Here is a 21,110-nt window from a genome sequence, read left to right as displayed (position 1 = left end):
CATTAGTGCCCACCCTTTAGGGCTCCAGGCACATTTGACTTAATTAGTTTTCATATTTTAACTGTTTACATAGTTAACAGTAGAATTTCGACTTCAAACCACCCCCCAACACCCCTCATCCACAATTGCCTGTACGTCTGAGGTTGTCAGATCAAGATGGAAAAATACCTCTAATTGTTTCCAGACAATGCACCACGCTCTCACTCTGGGTGCACGTAAGTATAACTTATATTTTCACAAAGGATGTTGGGGAGGCCCATGGGAGATTCCTACAAACTGGGCTTCTTTGTACATTCCATTCCACTGGCAAATTAAACCCAGTTTCAAAACTGAACCAGGAACTGTCACTTCCCCTAGATTATTCCTCGATGAGTAGCTATGGCTGATGTCATTTTTTTCCAACAAACAACATTTCTTTTCAGATCAATAGATTTTTATCTTGGCCTTATAGGTCAGAAAGTAAATACCTTGGCCCACAGGCAGTGACAACTGTTCACTGGAACATGACAATTAACTGATTCTTCTGCAACCCATTCAGGCCTAACAATCCACATGGTGGTCTTTTTTCTGTCTCTAGGAATCCCTCCCTCTTCAAGAATTTCATATGTGGGCCTAAAATTCCATCACTAAGAGATTCATTCATTCATTTCTATATAGAAGATTAACTAGTTTTCAGGATTCACAGTTGTTCATAGTTAACACCTTAGTCAGTTTCTGATGAACAAACTTTCCAAACTCAGTCAGAATGAGATTCTGGATTAGGACCTAGAGAAGGAAATCCTGAGGGAAGAAGAGAAGAAAATAGAAAAAGGGGAGTCAGACCTTTATTATTCATATCCTGTGTGTGCCAGTCACTTTCTAAGTTGTGCATCATCTGATCTTCCTGACATTTCAGTGAAGTAGGTGCTACTGAGCTCATTTGAAAGATGAGGAGACTAGGATTCAAGAAGGTGGAGGAACTTGCTCAGGATGACACAAAAGTAAAGTACTTACTTTACTGTTACTCTGGCGATTTTTCTGTCAGTACATGCAGATCAGAGTGCAAATCTTTTTCTTTCAATCAATCCATCTCTTGCATTTGATGTTTGGTATCTTTTAAATAAATTTTAATTGAAGTATAGTTGATATATAATATATTCATTTCAGGTGTACAACATAGTGATGTAGCACTTATATATATATGAAATGCTCACCATTTAAATGTAGTTACTATTTGCCATCTTACAAACTTATTATAATATTATTGTCTATACTCAATGCTGTACTTTTCATCCCCCTAGTTTATTTACTTTATATCTGGAAGTTGTGCCTTTTAATCCCCTTCACCTATTTTGCCCAACCCCTCCCCCTGTGGCAGCCACCAGTTCTCTGTATTTATAAATCTGTTTCTGGGTTTTAGTTTGCCTGTTGGTTTGTTCATTTGTTCATTTTTTTACATTCCACATGTAGGTGAAATCATGTGGTATTTGTCTTTTTCTTTTTGACTATTTCATTTAACACGATACCCTCTAGGTCCATTCATATTGTTGCAAATGGCAAGATTTCATTCTTTTTTGTTGCTAAGTAGTATCTATCCCACTGTGTGTATATATATATGTATATACCACATTTCCCTTGTCCATGCATTTATAAAATTAAAAATAAAACTGCCATATCATCCAGTAATTCCACTTCTGGGTATTTACCTAAGGGAAATGAAAGCACTTTAATTCAAAAAGAAAATAAATGTCTTTTGGTTTACTTCTATAATGAATACTGAAAGTATAGTTATTATATATTGAAGAATTTATATATTGAATATTGTATATGTTGTATATATACACACACATATGTATTATATTACATATAATGAAGAAGGTTTACCTGTTTGCCACCTCAACACTCATCTGCCATACTCCCAGGATCACCAAACACAATTTAGGAAGCAGCTCCACATGAAAGACCAACAGTTCTTGAGAACAAGGAGGGACAGAGCTCACTGGTGTGAGCGAGCCCTCCTAGGCACATGTACACAGCCTGGCCCGGAGCTGACCTGCTCTGCTTTGGTGCCTGCTACGGGAGCCAGGGGTTGGAGCAGGCAAGCAGCTCAGCGAACCAGGGGAATCAGCCACCATGACCCAGGACCGACAACAGTCATCTTTGTTGTTTTCTTTGCTAGTTACCCGATGGAAGAAAAGCCCATTTGATTTTGAAGTTAGACTTGAGCAGCGGTTCTCCAAATCAGATCCTGGCACCAGAAGCTCTTCCCTGATGACATTTTCACTGATCTGCAGTGAAAACATGGTAAGGATTCCATTTATCCTTTCTTGGAGAAGACTGTCTTTTTTTTTTTTTTTTCTATAATTTTGTCTCTTAAAGTATGTGATTGCCCTTTTGTATTTTAGGAAGTAATGGGGAGAATAAATGGAAATTTTCTTTTATGAAAACCATTACTTTGAAAAAATGGCAAGGTGCATTTTTTCTCTGTATGTGAGGCTATTTCTCTAGCATACCCACACATGGGCAAAAAGAGGCGCAGAAAAGGAAATGGGGAATGTTACATAAACAATGACAGAGTCACATTATGGAATTAAGAGCAACAGTCAAAAAAGAATGAAATAGAGCTTCCTTGGTAGAGAAAAATCATCAAGATTAAGAGAAGAAAGAACCTTAAGTAAAATAAGCATACTGTATGATGCTATCCATATAAGTAAACCAAATAAGCCAAAGTATGTACTTTTATATGGACCTATGTATGTATGTAAATAGAGAACGTTCTGGAAGGAAGCGTAGCAAACTGGTAATAGTGGTTATCCTTGTGGAAGACACTGAGAAGAGATGGTTGTCACCAGACTTTTGCTTTATCTATATTGTTCGACATTTGCTAATAAGGAGAATGTGTTTAGCTACTACTCATGCAGTTAAAAAATAAAACTTTTAAAGATCCAAATGTTATGTCAGTCCCCTCTTATTATTGTATTTGTCATACTTGTTGTTATTCATATTTAATATTACTGGTCTGTGAAAGTCAAAGTCTGGGCATCACTGGTTAGAGCAACATCTGGACAAAGATTCAGTGAGCATGATAAAGTGCACAAAAAGGTCATCTTTTACAATTATTACCGTAATAATCATTTTAAAAGGAGAGTATAAAAACTAGTTCAGTATTTTAAATGTAGTACCATGATTTTCATTCACATCATTTAAATTAATTGCATTTTTTTTTTGAGAGGGCATCTCTCATATTTATTGATCATATGGTTGTTAACAACAATAAAATTCTGTATAGGGGACTCAAAGAACAATCATCATTCAACCTCAAGCCTAATTCTCAACAGTCTCCAATCTTCTGAAGCATAATGAACAAGTTTTTACATGGTGAACAATTTCTTACATAGTGAATAAGTTCTTACATGGTGAACAGTACAAGGGCAGTCATCACAGAAACTTTTGGTTTTGATCACACATCATGAACTATAAACAATCAGGTCAAATATGATTATTCATTTGATTTTTATACTTGATTTATATGTGAATCCCACATTTCTCCCTTATTATTATTATTTTTATTTTTAATAAAATGCTGAAGTGGTAGGTAGATGCAAGATAAAGGTAGAAAACATAGTTTAGTGCTGTAAGAGGGCAAATGTAGATGATCAGGTCTGTGCCTATAGACTAAGTATTAATCCAAGCTAGACAAGGGCAACAAAACATCCACAGATGCAGAAGATTTCTCTCAAAACAGGGGGGGTGAGGTTCTAAGCCTCACCTCTGTTGATCTCCAATTTCTCACCTGATGACCCCCTGTGACTGTGCCTGTCTTAGGTTGTTCCTCCCTTGAGGAATCTTACCTGTCTCTTACTAACCAGTCATCTTCCAGGGCCATACAGGAAAATGTAAAGTTGGTAAGTGAGAGAGAAGCATTATTGTTTGAAAAGGTTAGCTTTTTACTTCTTTGCAAGAATTGCATTTTAATATTTTACAATTCAGTGTTTCAATATTTCATGTATAGTGAGAGTTTGCGAACTTGTTTGTATGTTACTACGGTCCCTCTAAGGTTCACCACAGCACCTAAGGTTATTAGACCACATTTTGCATTTGGGGAAGCCACATTTTGCACTGAGCACTGATTTGGAAAGGATGCCTATGCTGTTCATTGCAGCAGCACATGCATTCATATTTGCAGAGATACACCCTGGAGAATCAGGCACGCATTTAGTTTGACTTCTTCTCTTACCGTCCATCCACTCAGTCCCTCAGACTTTGAAAGCAAAGCCTTGCCCTCAGCTCTGCCACAGCCTGAAAAAGGATCCAAGCTCAATTTTCAAGCATATGTCTCTTACATCATCGTCAGCCCCATATACTAGACTTGGAATCAACATCAAGGTAAGCCTTGGGGAGAGATCATATTTGTAAAACTGGAAACTGCAAGCCAATATGACGATGGTTCCTTGGACATTCAGTCCAAAAGCCCAGGTTGTGGGGGAGGAGGGGGTGAACTGGTGGATCGGTGCCAGAGACCAGCTTGCCTCTGGAGCTCTTCCAGGCCCTGATGCAACCAACAGCCATGGGCTTTGGTAAAGGACAAACATCTCTGCTGCTCGGTGTGCGTCATTCACCACATTGTACCAGACCTGGACCCGAGCCCTGAATTCTTGCACAGATGAGATAATCATTTCCTTTTCTTGAGGCCGATTTGGGGAATCCTTTTTTACCCTTGGACCTCAAACTCAGAACCCCCAGAACTCTGTTTTATTGCCTTCTAGAAGTCAGTCAACTTGTCACCCTTTTCTTTCTCTACACATTAACAAGTGTAAAATAGATGGGTCTCTGATACCATAGGGTCTACAGAAGACCAGTTCAAATCTACATTCTGAGTCTTGTAGAAGTCCAAAGGCCTTACTAAGAATTTTGTAGATTAGATCAGCACACAATGTACATGGACCTGAAGAACATTGGGCTGGGTGAAATAAGCCAGTCACAAAAGGACAAATACTGTATGATTCCAATTAGATGAGGTCCCTGAAGAAGTCAACTTCCTAGAAAGGTGAATGTTGGTTGCCAGGGGCTGAGGGGAGGAGGGAATGGGCAGTTATGGTTTACTATATACAGAACTTGAGGTTTGCAAGATGAAGAGTTCTATGGATGAATGGTGGTGACAGAGCACAATAATGGGAATGTACTTAATGCTGTTGATGGTGAATTTTGTTACATGTATTTTACCAGAATTAAAAATTTTGAAATAAAAAAAAAGAGGGATCAGCACAATAATTACTCTCTAAATATTAGTTGCTATTATTATTGGTGTCATGAGAGGTCCTTGGTGACAAGTTACCTGCTGCAAAGCAGTGGCATCAAAATGTTCATCTTGGTTCCCAAAGTCCTGAACAGAAAAGATGAATGGAATTAATAGATATCAAAACCTTAAGCTTGATGGTGTAAGCTCCATTGGTCAATTTCTAGTATCAATCAGTAGGGGGCGATCCTGGGTAGGTAACCCCTACTGATTGATACTAGAAATTGACCTTTAAATGGTCTCTGGTTTTATGTCAGCATTTCCTGACTCCCATGAGGCTAGACGACAGTATTTGATGAGAGATACTGCAAGCCTTTTCCTTTAAAAATCATTAACTGGATATCCAGTGGCTATCACCTAAGATTCCCTCTAATCCTGGGTGAGCATGGCTCCCTGATGCTCATTCTTAGACCCAACAACGCTCCACGCCCATCCAGCAGGATCATAGCAATGAATTTGCCACCAGGCTTCTATACAAGACCTTGCAAATCCTGTCATGTTCTGTGCTATTCCAAAATAGATCTTATTTTTATAGTGAGCATTAGGGTACCATGTAGGTAAGCAGGGGACCGCTATTACTGAGGCAGAACACCTAAAAGCAGCAATTCCAAATGGCTTTTTCATTTTCTAAGTTGTGACTTCAGATGAAAACCAGCCTTCCACTCTTGCTAACTCTGATGAGACTTTCCTCTGTAGTTGTCAAAGGTTCAGTTGAATCAGTTCAATACTTTCCTACATTAATGCCTTCTTGTACCTTTTGGATCTTAAACCATCACACAGATGAGAGGAAGCCACTTAAATATTTGATAAGGAATAAGCAGTCTCCACGTAGATTTAAAATCACATCCCCAAAACTTGTGTGTATTTTCAGGGCACTTTATTAACTAAACATAATAACTAATAGCACTAGTACTATTACCCACACATCAGTGGATAGTATTTTGCACTCTCAATTGTATTAACTCAACTGCAGCTTGTTTGAAACAGAAACAAAAACTGGAGAAAAAAGGAAAGGGTCACAGGATGTGAACTTGTTTTTGGAATTTCACAAGTATAAAAAAATAAAGTCACAAAGACAAAATTCATTCTTCAGCCATTAAATATTTTTGGTATATGGTCACCTATGCTAGGAAAATGTTATAAGGATAATTGTCTCAATAAATTGACTTCTTAGAACTCAGACTGATGGCCCTGGCTTTTTGGCAATTGCAAATGTAGCTTACTATTAAAGGAAAGGGAAAAGAAAAGTAGAGAAAAAAGAAAATGAAAGGAGAGAGGAGGGGAGTGGAGAAGAGAAGAGAGGAAAAAAGAAGAGAAGGAAAATAAAGGGAAAAGAAAAGAAAAGGTAAAAAGGAGAGGAGAAGCCCCATAATTCATCATAAACGTCATGAACAGAACCACTCTTGGTTCCCACTCTGGGTCCTGGCACACCCCTCGGCCCTGGGGCGAGCTAAGAAGCAGCTGCTTGGAGGGGACATCGAGGGAGCTTGAACCAGTGAGCTAAGTTGTCCACATCATGTCCTTTGTGGCAGGACAGGGGCAGGGCAGGAAGAAAAGAGGAGAGGTGTGGGAAGGAATCATGTTCCAGCACAGAACTCCAAGGAGTGCAAAACCTCTAAATTTAAACCACCCCTTCCAGTTATTTATGAAGGGAGAAAGATTAAACCTTTCGCTTAACAATTTCATAACATTTAAAGATTGAGACTTGTGGTAGGTGGTCTTTATTATGCTCTTGCCTCAGACCCCACACAACTTAGAGACGGGCCTGACATTGACCTCTTGATATAGCATGTTACAACTCATAAAGCCCTTTCACACGCGATGTCATCAAATCCTCCCAATCACCCTATTTCACAGAAAGTAAAGAACAAAAAACTGAGTCCCCAGGGCATCCAATGACATCCAAAATCACATGGACACTAAGTGGTGCTGGTTTACCTCTTCTAGGCAGTACAAACCCTGGATGTGGATTAAGTAAATCAAAATCACAACCCGGTCATCCTGGTAGGCATAGAACTGTTGTCCCTCATGTAACTTGTGCGGTTCAGAAATCTTGGAGGAGAGCCCTGCTTCAGGGATGCCCTGGTTGTGGGTAGAGAAGAATGATGGGGTGGACATGCAGAGGCCCATGAAGAGCTGTACAGGTGAAAGCCTGGAGCCTCGAAGAAGTCCAACTCTGAATATCAAATCCATTACTTAACATCACTGTCCCCTATTCTTCTATTGCTTAAACAAGTGGCCTAATGATTTCTTAGTTGTTTGTATTCAATATTTGTACCATAGGTTTCAAATCATCCCAAAGGCCAGATACTAGTAGCCTCTTAACCTCTCTCTTGCTTGGAAAAATACAAAAGGCACAGGTTACTCTACAGGGCTCTAAGCAAGGGCCCAGGCACACCTTGGGGCCATTGCACCTTACTCATTATCAGGACTGTTGGATTATCTGATGGATTTAAGGCCATTTAAACAAACCCTGAAGAGTGATTGGTGCTCTTTCTTATGGGTCCAATGAGTCTGGAGACATTAGAGAACTAAATTTAAAACAAAGATGTCATCAAGTACCAGAATGTAAATGATCTATTTAAAATAAGTAAAGTGTTAAGAGGTTTTCTTTAGAAACTTTGAAATAAAAATTGATCTTGCTAAACTGAGAAATGTCATAGACTTTACAAGATTTCCCAAAATCAATATTTTTAAGTCTCTTCCTTTAAGCAAATTAATCTTATCTGATAATATGACAGAGGGAAACCTATGGTAGTCATTCCAAAAAGCGCCATTGTGGCTCAAAAATGAGATCATAGTGGAGAATCAAGCAAACTGCCATTTTCATCAAATTTAAATCTGAGTGTACAGAGAGAAAAGATCTAAACTGGTTACCTGTGGTGTCATTTCCATGTCCCACAGTGTCTCACCTATGTGCTCTTATTTAGTGTTAAAATCCACTTCTGAGTATCACACCCTTGAGGAAAGGTGATCTCAACATGCTTATGTGATTTGCAGTTGATTGAAGTTACTTAATCTAAGAAATCTAAACAACTTTCTTCTGCAGCCTTGTATTCTCCTTTCTTCATTATCTTAAACGGTCAATAGTTTTATAAATATATGATCTGCTCTCTTCCCCTCTGTCATCTTACTCTTGTGCTTCCCATTTCACCTTTTCCAATTTTGTTTTGTTTTGTGTTTCCATACAAATTTGAGAATTATTTCTCTAGTTCTGTGAAAAATATCACTGGTACTTTGATAGGAATTGCATTGACTCTGTAGATTGTTTTGGGTAGTAGGGACATTTTAACAATATCATCCATGGCATAGAATGCCTTTCCATTTGTTTGTGTCTTCCTCAATTTCTTTCAAAGTCTTATAATTTTCAATGTACAGGTCTTTCACCTCATGGTTAAATTTATTCCTAGATATTTTATTCTTTTTGATGCTATTATAAGTTTGATTACTTTCTTGATTTTTCTTTCTGATGATGGTTCATTATTAGTGTATAGGAATACAATGGATTTTTATATATTTAGTATCCTGCAAGTTTACTAAAATTGTTTATTAGTTCTAGCAATTTTTTTGGTGGAGTTTGTAGAGTCTTCTGTATATAGTATCATGTCATCTGCAAATATTGACAGTGTTATTTTTTCTTTTCCAGTTTTTATGTCTTTCTTTTTCTTTCCTAATTGCTAGGACTTCCAATACTATATTGAGTGAAAATGGGGATAGAGAGCATTCTTGTCTTATTCCTGATATTACAGGAAAAGATTTGAACTTTTCACCATTGAATATGATATTTGCTGTCAGTTTGTCATATATGGTTATTATTACAATGAGTAAGTTCCATCTGTACCCACTTTGTTGAGAGTTTTTATCATAGATGGATGTTGAATTTTGTCAAATTTTCTCGGCATTTATTGAGATGATCACATGATATTTATTGTTTGCTAATGTGGTGTGTCACATTGATTGATTTGCGGATGTTGAACCATTGTATATCCCCTAGTATAAATTCCACTTGATCATGATAAATGATCCTTTCTATGTAATGTTGGATTTGCTGTGCTAATATTCTGTTCAGGATTTTTGTGTCTATGTTCATCAGAGATATTGGCCTGTAATTTACTTTTTGTGGTGTCCTTGTCAGGTTTTGATATCAGAGTAATGCTGGCCTCATACAATGAGTTGGGAAGCTTTCCCTCCAGTTTTTTGGGGAGAGTTTGAGAAGGATAGGCATTAACTCTTCTTTGAATATTTGGTAGAATTCACAGTGAATCCATCTGTTCCTCAACTTTCGTTTTTTGAGAGGTTTTTTGGTTACTGATTCAACCTCCTGAACTAGTATTTTTCTATTCAGATTTTCTGTTTCTTCATGATTTAGTCCTTGAAGATTGTATATTTCTAGGAATTTGCTTCTTCTAGGTTGTCCTATTTGCTGGTATATAACTGTTCATCATAGTCTTTTATGGTCCTTTGTATTTCTGGTTGTCAGTTGTAACATGTATTTCATTTCTGATTTTATTTTTGCTTTCTTTTTTTCTTGATAAGTCTCAGTAAAGGCTCGCCAATTTTGCTTATTTTTTCAAAACTGACTCTTAGTTTCACTGATCATTTCTATTGTCATTTTAGTCTCTATTTCGTTATGTTTTGATCTTTATTATCTTTCTATAACTTGGGGCTTCATTTGCTCTTCTTTTTCTCATTCCTTAAGATACAGTTAAATTATTTATTTAATATTTCTCTTATTTTTTTAGATAGGCTGGTATTGCTACCTCGTCTTGAACTGCTTTGAATTCCATAGATTTTGGGTTGTTATATTTCTGTTTTCATTTGTTTCTAGGTATTTTTTTTACTTCTCCTTTGATTTTCTTTATGACCCAGTAGTTTTTCAGTAACATGTTGTTTAATCTATATTTGCAACTTGTCCAGTTTTCTTCCTATAGTTGATTTGATTCCTAGTTTTATACCATTGTGGTTGGCAAAAGATACTGAATATAATTTCAGTCTTCTTAAATTTATTGAGACTTGTTTTGTGACTTAACACGTGATCTATCCTGGAGAATTTTCCATGTGTACCTGAGAGGAATTTGTATTCTGCTGCCTTTGGATACAATGTTTTGTAGGTATCTATTAAGTCTGTTTGGTTTAATATGTCATTTAAGGCTGATGTGTCCTTACTGGTTTTCTGTTTGGATCATCTGTCCATTGATATAAGTATGGTGTTGAAAAATCCCCTATTATTATTGTATTCTCAATTTCTCCCTTTAGGTCTGTTAATATTTGCCTTTATATTTTGGTGCCCTATATAGTTATATTTTTATTTTTTGATGCATATATATTTATAAATGTTACATCTTTTTGCTGGATTGGCCCCTTTGTCATTATGTAGTGCCTCTCTTTGTCTTTTATTAGTCTTTGTTTTAAAATCTATTTTGTCTGCCATGAGTATAGATACAGCAGTTTTTTTTGTTGTTCCCATTTGCATGGAGTATCTTTTTCTATCCCATTACTTTGTCTCAGTATGCCCTTACTTCTGAAATCTCTTGTAAGCAATATATAAATGTGTCTTATTTTTTTATCCATTTCGGATAAATGTCTTTTGATTGAAGAATTTAGTCCACTTACCTTTAAAATAATTATTGATAGGTATGTGCTTATTGCCATTTGTTCATTGTTTTCTGGCTGTTTTTGTAGTTTCACTTTGTTCTGTGTTTCTTCTCTTTCTCTCTTCTCTTATAGTTTGGTAGCTTTAGTTGGTGTTATGTTTAGATTCCTTTTTCATTTTTTTTTGTGTGTGTATTTACTGTAAGTTTTTGATTTGTGGTTATTACTGTGATAATACATATAATACGTTATAACATAAATACCTATCTCATATGTATTTAATAGTTTATTGTAAGTTGATATCAAGTTCAATTTGAACACAGTCCAGAGCTTTACATTTTTACTCCTCCACCATGTTTTATACTTTTGATGTCACTTTTTAAAAATATTTTTATTTTATGTATCTCTAAGTTAATTCTTGTAGTTTTGATTAATTTCACTACTTTTATCTTCTGACCTCAGTAGCTTTATAAGTGGCTACTCTGCTATCTTTACTATATATTTACCTTTTCAGTGAGATTTTTTACATTGTTATGTTTTCTTAGTATTAATTAGTACCATTTCTTTTCAGCTTAAAGAAGTCTCTTTAATATTTCTTGTAACACCAGTTTTGTAGTGATGAGACTCCTTTAGCTTTTGCTTGTCTGGAAAACTCTTTTATCTCTCCTTCAAATCTGAATGATAACCTTGCCAGGTATTCTTGGTTGAGAGTTTTTTTCCTTCCAGCGCTTGGAATGTGTCATGCCACTCCCTTCTGGCATGCAAAGTTTCTGGTGAGAAATCTGCTGTTAGCCTTATGGGGTTTCCCTTGTACATTACAATTTGTTTTCCTCCTGCTAGTTCTAAGATTCTCTTTTTATCTTTAACTTGTGACATTTTAATTATAATATGTCTTGGTGTGGATCTCTTTAGGTTCATCTTGTTTGGAATTCTCTGGGCTTCCTGGAACTGAATATCTGTTTCCTTCCCCACTCAGGGAAGTTTTCAGCCATTATTTCTTCAAATAAGTTTTCTGCTCCTTTCTTTCTCTTTTATCCTTCTGGGACCTCTACAATGCAAATGTCATTCCAATTAATGTTTTAAAGGTCCCTTAAGTTATCTTCATTTTTTAAAATTATTTTTCCTTTTTGCTGCTCTGTCTGGGTGTGCTCCAGTGCTTTCTCTTCCAGCTTGCTCATCTGTTCTGCTTCATTCCATCTGCCGTCGAACCCCTTTGGTATATTTTTCAGTTCATTTGTTGTATTCTTCAGCTCTGTGACTTCTGTTTGGTACTTCTTATGTTTCCTATCTCTTTGTTGAGGTTCTCATCCATTCTTCTCTCAAGTTCAATGAGATTACTTTGAATTTTTTATCAAGTCATTAGCTCCAAATCATTAAGGCCTTTTTCTGAGGTTTTTTCTTGTTGATTTGGAATGTATTTCTCTTTTCCTCATTTTGCTTGACTCTCTGTGTATTTCTATGAATTAAGTGAGAAGAGTATCTCTCTCAGTCTTGAAAGAGTGACCTTGTTTAAGTGATGATGTTTCTCATTCAACCTTGTCCTAACTCTTGGTTGTCTCTTAAACTTCTGGGATTGTCTAAACTGCCTGATTTATTCTTGATATGCCCTTGTTGCTGAAGGTTTGGCAAGATCTGTCAGTGATGCAAGGGGAGGAATCACATTTAACACCTAGTTTCAGGCTTATTGGAAGCCAGACCCTCAGAAGCTTTTTAAGTATACAAATATATACAGTCTTTTGGGGCTGCAATTGTAATCCTTCAGCCTCCCCGCTGGTCTCCAGACCAGGACATCTGGAAGTGTAGGGGTGTTCCCTGGGTGACAGTTGCAAAAATCAGGAATCTGGATGAGTGTATTAGCTCCCTTATGGGGAGTCTTATTATGCTGTAGCAAGGCCAGTAGGGTATGCAAGGATTGTGTCTCCCTACTCGTGTTCCCTGGGTGCACCCTCTTAGCCTCTTGATGTGTTGGAAACCTGAAGCCTTTCCCCCAGACTGAAGCTGCAGGCTAAGATAATAGGCTTTTTTTACAGGAAGACTGGGCTTGTGTTTCAGTGTGTTATCTGTGCAGTGACCTGTGGGTGGTGACCTGCTAAGAATTGTCTTTCCAGTTGTTATAGTCCTATGGAGCTCTGGAATGCCAGCCCTCTTGGCCACCAGGGCCAGGACTTTGAGGAGTGTCCCCTGTGAGAATTGTGAGCACCTGCTGACTTTAGCAGGCAGTTGGAGATCGTTGGGTATGGGGCACACTCACTGGCTTCAGAAAGACAATGGGAAAATGTCTTGACTGTGTGCATCCATAGGCTTCAGCAGTGCAGCAGGAAAGTGCCTTGTCTATGCATGCATGCCAGCTTTAGGCTGAAAGTGGGAGGATGCCATGGCTGTTCAAGCTCACCAGCCACAGCCAGGGTGTGGGGGAGAGTCCCTATCTCCTGCATTTGCAGACTTAAGCTAGGGAGCGGGAGAACTCCATGACTGTTAATGCTAGACCACCCCAGCCACGGAGTAGCGGATCCCTGAAACTGCCTGAGCTCTCTGGCCTCAGCAAGTACTGTGACCACTCCCCCCATCCCATCCCAGCAAGGCAACAGGAGGATGCTGCCTTGGAGCTCAACCGTCTGTGCTGGTAGGCTACGTGTAGAAAGTGCAACAATGGCATCCCCCAGTACCTCTGTTTCCAGGGAGCATTTTAACTGTACTCTTCCCCACCCTGCTATTGCCCCCAGATCAGCATATGAAGTTCAGTTTATGAAGTTCACGTGTAATCTAGGCCCTTTACAAACTACTGTTTTTTCCCTGGGTCTTGGGTCAAGTGCGACCACACCCACACCCCTCCAGAAGGGAATCTCAGTTTCCTATAGCACTTTGGGACTCTAGATCATCAGTCTCATTGGTTTTCCAATCCTAACATTCTGGATCTCATCTCTCTGGTGCAGATCACAGGAGCAAGGGTGCCCAAGTGCGGCACCAACCCCTTGCTTCTCGAGAAGTGCCTATCTGGAGAGATCCTCTGTATTTTGCATTGCTGTGCCAGAGGTGGGGGCTTTTTGTGAGATGGTATCTCTGTCTCTCCCACCTATCTCTGTTTGGTCCTTTAATCCTGTATGTTGTGGAGAGCAGTTCTAGTTTTCAGAGGGAAATTATCCATGTGTAACTGTGGATTTGGTGTGTCTGTGGGAGGAGAGCAGTTCAGGATCTTCCTATGCCACCATCTTGGACCCACTCATTTGCATCATTTTTATGACAAATGGTGTCCATTGTTGGTTTTAATAAAGTCTCAAGAGTGCTGATCTTCACATCCGTTCTTGACCCTCACAGACTTCACTGGCTCCTTAGCTGTAGGAAAGGCCCCAGGCTACTTGGAAGAAATGGTGTGGAGTACTTTGAGTACTTTCCTAGATGCTACAATTCACAGTCTTAAACTAGCAAAAAGATATGAAAACTGAGGTAAAATCTTGATAAGCAAGGAAGTGATTTTAGAAGGAAAGTAATTTTCCCCAAATGCAGGGCTCAGTTGAAGATTGTACATCCCATTCTGGGACACAAAAAGAGGATTGGGGATGAAGACCAGGTGAGAGAGGCCGGCCTTGGGAAATGCAACAAAGAAAATGTAAATCAGGCCCATGCCTAATACCCCAGAAGGGCAATCATTACATAATAATAGCAAATACTTCCTGGGAGCTTATCATGTGCTTCACTGAATGTATGCCATCCTATTTAGTCCTCAAAATGAGGTAGGTACTCATTTATTAGCCCCAAGTTTCCAGACATGGAAATTGAGGCTTAATTATTAATTTACATGAAGTCATAGTTAGGAAGTGGTGGAAGTATGAGTTTAAGCTCTTGTGTTCTGACTCCAAAGTCTAAACTGTTAATCATTAACATTACTTCCTAAAGATGGCTGAAGCAGGTGCTACATGTAGAATCTTCTACTTGGAGTCGGGGAGAAATGACAGCTCTCAGGGGAGCAGCTGGAGCCCAGGCAGGGTGGGCTCCCCACAGCCTCAGCCTCTGCCGGGATTGGTTGTTGCAAAACCAAGGGCAGATGGGGAGGCAGAGCAGGGCCTGCGGCTATGCTGGTGCAGGGTGTCTGGGGAAAGAGCTGCAATGGTGGTACTCCCAGCACCTTAGGCAGCCGAGTCGCCTGGGGAAAGAGAGGCTACACAAGGCCCCACGCGAGAGGAGAGTGGGAACTAGCTGCCTAAGGGTGGCTGGTGGCGTATTTGGGAGCTCTAATAACTGAACTAGCCAGGGACAGGACTCCAATGTCTTGATTCTTCCTCTCTGAATGTTGCCAGTGTTTGCATCTTGTCTCCCAGCTTCACTGCATACTCAAGGGGGGCTGAGTGAGCTTTCCGCTTCGTTAGCTCCCTACAGTGAAGACACCCAACACGGATTTTTTTACATATGCTGATTACGCATTCAGCCATATTTTACGAAGAACTCAACTCTGTATAGTCACCATTTTTACCTGCTAGGAACTGGTGCTTCAGAAAAAAGTAAGAGAACCTTTGAAAAAACTCTCTTGAAGTATTATTCCAGGTTGTGTGTGTATGTGTATCTGAGGAAGGAGACAGACACGGTGTGTACTGTGCATTTACTATGAGCTAGCCACCATGCCAGAAAAACTACAAATGTTATCTCATTTAATCCTGAAATGGCTGGATGTAGTAGGAGAAATTATTAATATGTATTTTGTACAGATGCAAAGACTTAGCCAAACTCACATAATTAACACATCGTGTAAGCACCAGACATTCTGGTTCCAAAACCTGTCTTTTCCCCATGTCACTGAGAGATTTGCCTAATGGAGAACAGGTCATTGTAGAATAAAATTTCCCTGCTCTCCTAAGTCCCCGTGGGCACTGCTCTGGACCTCCTTAAGGAGCTTTCCAAACTCTGGCATTCCTACCCTGATGCTGACACTGACGTTCATGGGGCAGGGACAAAACAAATCCTGGGCCAACATGAAACTGGTACAGATACACATATGGTGGACGAAATAGGCACCAGTGGCCTAGCCCATCCCCCACCCATGTTCATATCAAAATAATTAATACACTGAGGAAATGTTTCACGTGTACTCTCCTGCCCAGCAATTCAGTGGAGTGGGTTTTCAAAACACCTTCAGTAGCTCATTCCACATCATAGCAAGTATGTCTGATGACTGCACACAGCTCCTTTCATCCTGTGTTACTCCAAAGAGGGCCCCAAGCCATCTTCAGAGCCTGGCCCCACGTCATGCTACAGGACATCCTCAATATTCGCTGAGGAAGAAAGTGGAACTTTCTGTCCATCAAATTACATGGCAATAGAGCTTTTTCTGGAGCCCCTTAGCCTTGCCCCCAAGTGCTTCAGTAAGAGAAAAAGAAAATTTGGGCAATAAGGAAGTCAAAGTAAAAAGGGTATTCTCTTCCCCATGTTCAGGAAAACTCCAAGGAAACATTGAGCCAAGTTCACTCGGCCTCTGTTTTGAACATCTTCACCAGGGAACTGCAGGAAGTGAGCCTAACGGAACTCAGGCTTTAGAGCCAGCTGTGTTGAAGGCAGTGATACTCTGAGGGCCCAAGGCGAGACACGGCCAAATATACTTTCTGAATGTGACAAGTGAGGGGATGAGGAGTCCCCAGTAGGGAAGAGCATCAAGAGGCCACCGAAGACAGCTCTCTGCTTCCAAGTCACACAAAGGCCCGCACACCCTCTCTCCCTCCTGGTCCCCTTCAACACCAGGGGCTGCATGACTCCCAGCAGCGACCTGCTTGGAGCCCCAACAGCTTCCCCAAAGACTCCCCTTGCATTTCTCTCTGCTTCCCATTCTCAAGGTGGTTCTGAGCAGTCTGACTTGAGAGTGTTTGCCTCCTTCAGCCCCCTGAGGTCACTCCTGCCTTGGGCTTCTAGACAAATTTGAATAAAAATGAGCAGAAGGAACGGACCACAGAAGTGTGTGATTGAAAGGCTGGAAGGGCTTTGGATCCAGGCTTTAGAAAGCACTTGGGCCTGTGGGAGCAATGGATAGGGGAAGGAAAGGGAGAATGTGAGAAGTGTTGGGCCCATTTCCCATTCACACAGGGCATCTGAGAAGTGCAAGTAGAGGATTTGATTTATTTTGAAATTACTTCTGATTGCATGGACTGTGTTCTTTCAGCCGTAACACTTCTCCAAGACTTTAAACCTCATGGGGCGTGACTTCATAAGCATTGCACTCGTGTTTCCAAAACTAGGTCTTATGAGGTGTGGGGCACATGCCCGGCTCTAGAGGGGTGGGAGACAGGGAGCACCCGGAGTGAGCCCAGAGTGAGTGAATGCCCAGCCTTAGTCATCGCCACACACCAGAGAGCTGGGCATCTTCCCAGTGATTTAAAGGCAATAGTTTCCCTTCTTTTCTCTGTTTCAGCTCCATATTTTTCACCTCATTGTCTCAGGCACCACCTGTAGGAAAGCCAACACCCCCAACCTTGGCCAGGTGAGGGGCACAAAGTCCCCTTAGTGGTTAACCCACCTTCCTCTGGCAAAGGCCCAGAATCTCAAAAAGCAAGTCTAGTCCCTGCAGCCACCTAACTGATTTTGTTTCTGGACCCCCCACTTCCCAGGCATCTCACAGGCACTCGCAGACCCATCTGCCTGGAGCACCAGCTCAGTACACTTCCTGCTGCCTGGTCTCCCTCCATTTGAGGAATTTGGTTGGCAAAGTCCCCAAGGAAGCTTCACAGTTTTCCCTATCACCTGTGCCAACTGTGGACACAGTCCTGTCCAGTCAGGCTGCTGCCTGCCCACCCAGCTGGCCTGAGCTGTCCGTCCTCATGGGCAAGCGTGGAGTGAGGTTCCCTGCAGAGGTGAAGAGAAGAGCCCTCTCCTCACTCTGCTGCTCGGGCCTCCCAGTGCCCACACAATGACTGCCTCTGTCTAAGGGCAACTCCTCCAGCCTCCAGCCCTCCCTCCCAGCTGGAGATCAAAACCAATCCAGGATAAGTGGGGTGGCAGTGGGAGAGAAGCAGAGATATCTATATACTGTATAGATAGAGTGTAGAGCTTGTATGTGTGTGTGATACACATGCATTTACATATGTACAGGGGAGTCAGGGGCTCTGGCCCACCAGTTCTGTAAGAAGCCACTTCAGCCCCCGTTCTGCAGGCTGGCATTCTCTGCTCACGTTATGGTAGAGCTCTCCCTCCGCCCTAGAAAGGGAGACTCAATTCCTCATAATTTCAAAGCATAATCATTGCTTATCAAGAGTTCTTTTAAAAACTTCTTAAAACCCAATAATTCTATCCTAAGTTAGTACATATGCAGACAAGATATTCATCATGACATCACCACAAAAAAGGACAAACCTTAATTCCAAGAAGAGTATCCATATAATGGAACATTATGAAGCCCTTTAAAATAACACTTTTAAGCATTTAAAAAATATTTAATTAAGTGAAAAAATGTTTACAAGATAATGTATGATAAAAAGCCTAGGATATATAATAGTGTGCCAATTTAGTAATTCAAAACAAAACATAGAAAAAAGACTGAAAAGAATAATGTCAACATGCAAATAATGGTTATTTCCAGGTGGTAAGTTAAAGGATATTCTTATTTCTTTTCTCTCTTCAAAATCTCTAAAACAAACATCCAATCATTTTACAATCAGCAAACAATGAACACATGCACTTACACATATATTTTTAATATGACAATCTCAGAGCTGGTTGCATTTGTCCCTAAAAAGAACAAGTCATGCTAAAAACACTGAAAACAATCTTACGTGGGTCATGGGTGGAGGAAATCACACTGTGGGTTCTCTCTGTCCCCAAGTAGCCAACATTTGTTGGTCACAGACGGATCAGTGCAACCCAGTACTGCAATCCATGCCTTACTTCCATTCACATGTTCACTCTTCTCCACATGTCTTTGAAGTAGGCACCATTATAATGATTTATCAACAGATGAAGAAACCCTGGTTTAGAAAGACAGAATCACCTTGGTCATACCAGCTGTAGAGCCAGGGCCAGAGGTCCATAGTCTCACTCCATGCCTGTATTAGGCTACTGGCTACCTCACTATCCCTGCCAAGAGAAAATAGTTTGCACTTAAAATCAAGAGGTGCCTCAAAGGTAAGACCAATCAACAAAGAATAGGCAGAGAAATAATAGTGACCTGAGAAAACCTATCTCACAAGCAAAAAAAGAAACGGGTCGTGTTCATCTGTTTGCTCCTGGTTCGCCAGCACAGGTGTCCACAAGGTTTCTGGCCTGAGGTGGTGACTCCATTTGCTAACCCTTACAGGAGGCTCCGCACCCTATGCCCACTATTCAAATAAAGCTGGACGGTTGCCTCCAGTCCCAAGTGGCAAGAACTAAAACTGGGAACTCCTCTCCTTGAATCCTATATTCAAAACTGCAAGCCACCTTAACCCAATGTAGACAGAGAACAAGAGGAGTCCCACTGTCATGGCCTCTGGAAGAGGCCCTGCATGCCCGAGGAGCACCACTTTGCTGGCACAGCCTCCTCCAGTCAAGATGTCCCAGGGTTCCCTGCAGCTCAAACTGACTTGAAGCGCAATACTCTCTTTTCCAGAGGTCTTTCTGGGTTAATTTCCTAATTTTTTTTAAGTCCTCTCAGACTGATGGACTAAAGTAGAGGTTCCAATCCTATTGGCTCTGTCCAAAACAGATGCCACATAATCAAAATCATATTAATAAAGCTGGCAAGTATGAGTATGAAAAACTTGAGGGAGGGGAGGAGAGGAAAAACACCAACAACTGCCAGAATGTCTCAACTGCCAGAATGCTCCTGCCCTGAAGCAGGTTTCCCTGAGACATCCGAAGTTAGCTTTTCTCTATTTAAACTCCAAGTATTCTCTTTTATTTAATATTTTTACAGTTTGGATGAAGGGAGAGAAAAAGGCAAAATTTTTTCTCAACTCTTTCTGGACTTCACAACATGCAAGGTCTTACTTATTTGTAGGTTTCCAGCTGTGTACGATATAAGTCATCAAAAACTGGCACATCTTCCCATCAGCAAGCAAAGCACAACCCCAAGTCTGGCAAGCAGTGCATGTCGCCAGATGCTTGCACTGCTTCTTAAACTATGTATTCAAGGCACTCTGCTTTTTTCTTGCTGGAAATACTTTCAAAGAAGAACACAATGTTTTGGGTTACCCGGCCAAACTTTAGCTGTACTTTTGCATCCTTGCCAAACTTCCTGTTTTTAGCAAAACAATTTATTATCTAGCTGGTTCTTTAGACCCAAAAGGCTTTGCAGGCACAAATAACTGCCTGGTTTCCATGTTTTTTCATAGAAGAAACTCATTTGCTTTTCCATAATCATCCTGTAGATGCAAGAACAGAAACGTATTTAACCTTTGGGAGTGCTACCGAGGTGTAGAAATGGTTTTAATTCTTCAAAACCTCTATGGACTGAACTTTAAAGAACTGACAATTCTATTTTGTGTGCAAGGAAAATAATTCTTTTCAGGTGGTTTGGCAAGATCACAGATTTCCTGCACATGGTATCATAGAAGCAAGTTTGGAGTGAGTTAGAGTTTGGAGGCCAAGATCAGACTAAAGAGATTTGATTCATTAGCAGCAATCAAAGAAATCATTGACCAGACACTTTTGTGAATCGTTCATCTCTGATTACTAAGCCCCCCAGTCACCTTTGTTTTACTTCACTACAAAGCAAAACAAGACAAAAACTAAACAGTGAGAGCCTTCCCCTTCCCACCTAACAGCCAGCTAGCCTATCAACCAATAAATAGGTTGAGAAGAAACTGAAATTCTCAGTTTGATTAGATTGAGGTGGCCATTTTCCTTCTACAAAAATATCCTAGCTATAAATAGAATGTGTTATCTTGAGCAACACACACGCAGAGACACACCTGGTCATTTAGACAGGCTTGGCTGGTAATGACCTGTCCTGTAGCAGAGCAACACTGGCAGAGTGGCTGATTCTTCAGGGATATCCATTTCTAGAGTAGAATCTATTTTAATGTACATAGATGGACCCGACTGCAATTTCTCCATGTCTTTCAAAAGTTACTTCAAAATACCTGCAAAGCCCAAGGAACCAATAATCTGGATTTCCTGTATGTTCGTGCTTCAAAGATCTGAGAATTCTTTGATGGTGACTTAGCAACCACTATAAAAATAATGGCTTCTTAAAACAGAGTGAGTCAAAGAGTAAGACGCTTTAGAGGAAATGGTTAATATTAATGAGAGAGCGCAGTGTGGTCTGACAATAGACGAGTATCAGCATTTG

General features: G+C 40.2%; 2 long non-coding RNA genes across 3 annotated transcripts in view; one reads left to right on the top strand and one right to left on the bottom strand.

Moving 5' to 3' along the window:
* The window catches only part of LOC130682580 (uncharacterized), a 179,420-nt gene extending 174,699 nt beyond the window's left edge, over positions 1-4,721 (top strand). The window contains exons 3-4 of the long non-coding RNA XR_008995825.1: positions 2,159-2,283; positions 4,232-4,721. This is a non-coding gene — a long non-coding RNA (uncharacterized LOC130682580). The remainder of the gene's footprint in view (positions 1-2,158; positions 2,284-4,231) is intronic.
* The window catches only part of LOC118930021 (uncharacterized), a 37,303-nt gene extending 17,296 nt beyond the window's left edge, over positions 1-20,007 (bottom strand). Inside the window, exons 1-3 of one of the 2 annotated variants that reach the window (XR_008995824.1) lie at positions 19,265-20,007; positions 5,315-5,362; positions 994-1,092 (exon numbers count right to left, since the gene is read on the bottom strand). This is a non-coding gene — a long non-coding RNA (uncharacterized LOC118930021). The remainder of the gene's footprint in view (positions 1-993; positions 1,093-5,314; positions 5,363-19,264) is intronic. The other variant, XR_005031838.2, reaches the window with a different exon arrangement.
* Between the last annotated feature and the right edge of the window lie 1,103 nt (positions 20,008-21,110).

The sequence above is a fragment of the Manis pentadactyla genome, chromosome 2, assembly GCF_030020395.1.
Source record: "Manis pentadactyla isolate mManPen7 chromosome 2, mManPen7.hap1, whole genome shotgun sequence".
In the NCBI taxonomy this organism is placed as follows: Eukaryota; Metazoa; Chordata; class Mammalia; order Pholidota; family Manidae; genus Manis; species Manis pentadactyla.
This window is presented reverse-complemented; position numbering and strand designations above follow the sequence as displayed.